This window comes from Channa argus, chromosome 4 (assembly GCF_033026475.1).
Source record: "Channa argus isolate prfri chromosome 4, Channa argus male v1.0, whole genome shotgun sequence".
Taxonomy (NCBI): domain Eukaryota; kingdom Metazoa; phylum Chordata; class Actinopteri; order Anabantiformes; family Channidae; genus Channa; species Channa argus.
The window spans coordinates 8617748-8623769 of record NC_090200.1 but is presented as its reverse complement, the minus strand read 5'-3'; positions in this window follow the sequence as shown (position 1 = coordinate 8623769).

Here is a 6022-nt window from a genome sequence, read left to right as displayed (position 1 = left end):
TTACGAGTGCTGTTTCTGTACTATGATGAACTCCTGACTGAAAGTCTTCATACAAATTATTCCTATGAAGGTGGTCACATAATTGTTTTGCGACTACTTTTTCAAGGATTTTAGAAAAAACGGGGAGATTAGATATTGGTCTGTAATTGGCTAAAACACCTGGGTCAAGACAGGGTTTTTTAAGTAGTGGTTTAATTACAGCTACCTAATAGGCCTATGGTACATATCATGTTCCTAAAGATAGATTAATGATATCTAATACGAATATATCTATTAAGGGTAAAGCTTCCTTGAGCAGTCTAGTTGGAATAGGGTCTCGCAGACCTAGGGTCTAGAGGTTGTTGGTTTAGATGAGATAATAATTGAAGTTAGCTCAGCGACATCTATGGGTAAAAAGCAGTCTAAGAGGGGTTGGGGCCTTATTGATGATTCTAGCAATGTTGTACGTGAAGATCTATCTGTAATATTTGGGGGGAGGATCTGGTGAATTCTTTCTCTAATAGCTACAATTTTATTCATAAAGAAAGTCATGAAGTCATTGCTGCTCAGAGTTAGGGGAATAGTAGGCTCAACAGAACTATGGCTCTGAGTCAGCCTGGCTACAGTGCTGAACAGAAAACGAGGGTTGTTCTTGTTTTCTTCCATTAATGATGAATAATATGTTGTTCTGGCATCACACAGAGCTTTTTTGTACATTTTTAAACTGTTTTTCCAGGCTAAATGAGATTCTTCTAAATTTCTGGAACGCCACTTCCTTTCTAACTTTCATGTTGCCTGTTTTAAGTTGCATGTTTGTGAACTATACCATGGAGATCGCCTCTTCTGGTTTAATGCCTTCTTTTTCAGAGGGGCAACACTATCGACTATTGAACGTAGTGAGGCTGCAGAAGTGTCAACAAGATAATCAACTTGTGCAGGAGTAACATTAAGGAGACTACTTTCCATTGTATTAACATATGGTGAAGCAAATGATGAAAGAATAATTTTTTAAAATTTGTTTACAGCTTTTTCACTTAAGCACCTGATATAGTGGAACTTTTCCCTAACTGCTGTAAGAGTAAGAGTAAGAGAAAATAAATCGAATTGATGATCACAGTCATTTACTAACAGAGATTTAGAAGAGAGATATCTGATATTTAATAATCCACATTTAATAGTTTGGGGGGTTTGTTCTGTAAAAGGAGTAGTCTTAACCTTTATTAGGTTACCATGATTAACTCCTCTTGTGGTAATTTTTTTTAATGTAATTTAGTTGGTCAGAGAACAGACAAAGTCTCTTCAGGTATGTGAGAGTTGTAAAGGGGTAACGGTTGTAAGGATACTGCAGAGAGGCATGTAGGACTGGATCTCTGCATCCTAGGTTCAAATCTGGATTGTCATACTTTTGGTTGTCTCAGAAAACCAGCCATATTTCTGGATAAGAAAGCTGCACCATCTAAAGTAGGATGGATGCCATCTCTCCTAATCAGCCTCGGTTTTCCCCAAAAACATTTCCAATTGTCTATGTAGCCCACATCATTTCCTGGGCACCACCTAGACAGCCAGCGGTTGAATGACGACATGCGGGTGTACATTTCGTCACTGGTCAGATTTGGCAGGGATCCAGAGAAAACTACGGAGTCCGACATTGTTTTAAGTTAAACACCGATTCAACGTTCATTTAGTGACCTCCGATTTGCGTAATCGGGCGTCATTAACTCCCACGTGAATAATAATCTTACTGTTTTTACGTTTATCTTTAGCCAAAAGTTTCAAATATGATTACACGTCACCCACTCTGGCCCCAGGGAAGTGTCTGACTACAGCCGCTGGAGTCTCTAACTTCACGTTTCTGACTATAGAGCTGCCAATTACCAGAGTTGGTTTCTGAGCGGTTGTGTTGCTGAGTGGGGAAAATCGATTAGAAACGTGAACCGACTGTTGGTGGACCTCGGGCGTCTGATTAGCATTAGATCTCTTATGAACCGTCACCCAGTCAGACTGGCTTCCCGGATGCTCGGGAACTGCCGGGGGACAGCTAAGAGGGGCTACGCTAGGTTGGCCCGCACCAGCTACCGCTTCCAATTCTGTGAGCCTCGCCCCCAAAGCTGCAAAAACCTTATACTTGTTACATATACCATTATCACTAAAGGAGGCAGAGGAAAAAGTGAACATGAGACACACCAGGAAAATGAGAGAAGGAGAGACAGAGGGAGACAGAGAAGCCATTGCTAAGGGATAACTGCTAAGCTAGCAGAGCTAATATAGGGGAAATGTTGAATTTGTAAACGTTAGCTGGTTATGATATACAAGAGCAGGTGCTTGTGTAATAACCACGAGCAAGCTGAGGAGTTAACTTGGACTAGCTTCCTACTACAGGAGGTTTGTAAAAGACTTTGCCACCATCGCCAGTCCCCTCCACCGAGTGACAGAGAAGGACCGGCGGTTCGAGTGGTCTTTCCAGCGGTTAAAGACAGCCCTCTCAGAGGCTCCTGTCCAGGCGTACCTCAACCCCCCAGCAGCCGTTCATTATGGATAGAGATGCCAGTGGAGTGGGAATCAGAGCAGTACTCTCCCAAAGGGAGACAGGAGAACGGTGGTGGCCTAATACAGCTGCAGTCTGAACGCAACTACTGTCACTAGGTGAGAACTGTTGGTGGTTGTCCTGGCTGTACGACACTTCAGACCATATCTTCTTGCTACCAGATTCACCTTGAGGACCGACCACGCCTCTCGGACCTGGCTGCTCAACTTCAAGCAGCCCGAGAGCTAGTTGGAAAGGTAACTGGAGATCCTCCAGGAATATGACTACGAGATACAACACCGAACGGGGCGACAGCATGGCAATGCTGAGACTGCCACCACAGCAGCTCGCAGCCTGGTAGAGGACATGTTCTCCTGGTTTGTGGTACTGGACGAAATGCACATTGATCAGTAGTGGACCTTTGAGAGCCCGCTGTTTGCTGAGGTCTGCCAGTGGCTCGGGGTAAAAAAGACCCGTACCACACCACTCCACTCTCAGAGCGACGGACTGGTGGAGCGTTTTAATTGCACCCTGGCAACCCAGCTTGCTATCTTAACCAGTCGGCATCAGAAGGTCTGGGACCAGCACCTACCCCTGGTCCTGTGGGCTTACTGGACCGCTGTCCAGGAGTCCAGCCAATGTACCCCAGTCGCACTGATGTTCTGGAGGGAGCTCCTGACACCAGTGGACTTGGTTTTTGGGCCACCCCCGGAGCCTGAAATTGGTGGGGGCCCAGAGTTGGATTATCTCAGGCGGCTCAAGGAGCGCCTTAGGGTGGTTCATCAGCTGGCTCGAGGATCTCAAGGGGACGCTGGGATCCGACAAAAGCAGGTGTACGATGGACGGTGCCATGGACACCCTTTTTCAGTTGGGGACAAGGTCTGGGTGTACTGTCCCGTGAGGAAGGACTGGATCTCTGAGGTGGTGTATCGGGTTTGCATGCCAGGACAAGGTCGGAGGGTGGTTCTGCACAATGATCGGCTGGCACCATACCATCCTCGGTCTCCGACTCCAGTGAGTAAACAGGAGGACAGTATTTTGTCGGCCACTCCCAGTGTCAGCATTGACGGTGATGGACTTGGGACTGAGTCTGGCACAGCGAGTGGGCTGCTACAAAGACCGCCGTGTGTTTGACACCTGTCGGGACAGTTCATAGACTTTGTTGTGGGGCTTTGGAGTGACTGAGGTTTGTGGGGACACTGAACCCTCTCGGGGGGGGGCTGTGTAGTGGCCTGGCAAGTTGGTTGGTTTGGGGGCAGTGAGCCCTGGGGAATTATGGGTATAAGCCATGTGAATAGTTCTCTGTGTTTAAAGAGTTTAATTTGCATGATTTGTGTTAGGATTAGTGTTATTAAGTGTGTTCAGATGTTCTGCTTTTGTTATACATGGTGTATGTGCTGGCCCCCACCATGAGGGAAAGTGCTGTGTTTAGGAGTAGCGATCAGGGTGAGCGGCCACTGTTGTGTGTTCAAAAAAAGAGCTCAGCTATCTCTGTTACTAGCTGTAAGAAGGCAAGAGCTGTCCTGTCTTTGCTTCCTGATAGACAGCTTGAGGCACTTGGAGTCGTGCTGTGTTTTGTGAGGCCACTTTGGACAAGTTCGCTATTGCATTAGCCCACTAGCATCCAAGCTAGCTGATTAACTTAGGTAGCTAAGTCAGGTAGGGTTAGCCTTAGCTTCAGCTTCGCCGCCTCCCACAGTTAGCTCCCATAAGCTGTGGGTCGCTACAATATGTTCCGTGGGCACCAGGGAATAGAAGTGGGCCTAAACTGAGGCTTTCTGTAGTTCTTTACCAATAATACTGACTGTAAATGGTAATGGTAAATGGTAAATAGTCGCTTATATAGTGCTTTTATCCAAAGCGCTATACAATGTTGCTTCCCATTCACCCATTCACAGACACTCACACACCGATGGCAGTGGCTCACCTGACCCACCGGGAGCAACTTGGGTTTCAGTGCCTTGCCCAAGGACACTTCGACTTGTAGCCAGGAGCCACTGACCCTGTGGTCCATGGTCAACTGCCTTACCAACTGAGCTACAGCCACCCTTTGAACAAGCTTTGAACTCTCATCAGTGGTCATGGGTTTTATGTTGTCTGGATAACCCCATGTTTGGAATTTATATAGTTATATTTTGGAAACATAAAGAAGTTTTATAATAGCAGTCCGAGGAGGCAAAGTATAACTGAGTTATGAATGAAAACATATGGCATCAGATTTTGGAAGACACAGCAATGGATGAAGCTAATGGACACAATATTTACTATATGGTGAACACTTGGTGTTTATGAAAATGCCTTTACTAACACTACGAACAAATTACAAAAGTTTTTAACTGGTGGTTTGAGCAACATGTCTTGCTTCACTCATGAAATAGCATTACAAATGTAATTTCTATGCAATTGCATTCTTATCTATAAATCTGAGTTTCAGTGAAGCTTATCAGGCTCCTTTCAAGAAAGAACTGTGGTTTTTACTTCATCTTAGTTTCATTTACTCCCTTACTACAATAATCTTTTTTACACCTGGACAAATATTTCAAATGTTTTACACTGAAACATACATTGTTGCTTCAACAATGAACCAAGATAAATGCTCCTAATAATAAAGAGCCTGATTGACAAATATTATGTTTTGCATTATAAAATATTAACAAAATATCTAAATTAAAGTCCCTTGGTTGACACACGAACAGGTGCAGTGATGCCTGCAGGTACCACCTGTGTGTGATAATACTTCTTACGGTTGCAAGATTTTCAGCCGTGGGTAAAAACTGTTAAGATCCCAGACTTTATGGATGTTGTTTGGGAACTTTTAAAGTTTCCAACTTTTTAACAAAACTTTTAAAGTTTTTTATATATATATATATATATATATATATATATATATATATATATATATATATATATATATAATATAATGTGTGTGCGATATCTTGATAGAAAAGATGAGAGCAGCCAGTGCAGGGAAGCAGAGGGCCAAGTTGATGTTGCTTCAGGCTGTCCAGTGAATCCTTCATATTTTCCTGTTTGCAGCAGAACAGACTCAACTGTGTGATCTACAGGATTAATTGTTCTCACCACAGATGTAGTTTAGAGTAGCTGGTGCAGGAATGTGTGCAAGAACTTGTAGGTGTGAATACAAGTGTAGGAGTTTAGCAGTAAAGGGTTAGCACACGTTTTATGTTTCTCATCAAAATCAAAAGCTGTGCTGGCTGTTGGTTTGGCAAAGATCTTCTAGTGTAAAAGTCCTGAACAGATTCAGTTTGAACTGCAGGACATTGTGGACATAAAAGAAGTCTTCAAACTGTCACCTTTCGTTTGGGCAAGCAGTTTATTGAGGTGTTCAGCAGTTAGTTAGTGTAGAAGGGCAGGAAATGTGAGGACGGAGTAGAGATTTACGACATTCAACATACATTAAGTCACTTAGCCAGAAATAAAATCATGTTAGATATCGATCGGATGTTGATTTGCACTTTTGCAATTTGAAAATGTCTTTGTTTTTACCTTCAAAATGTC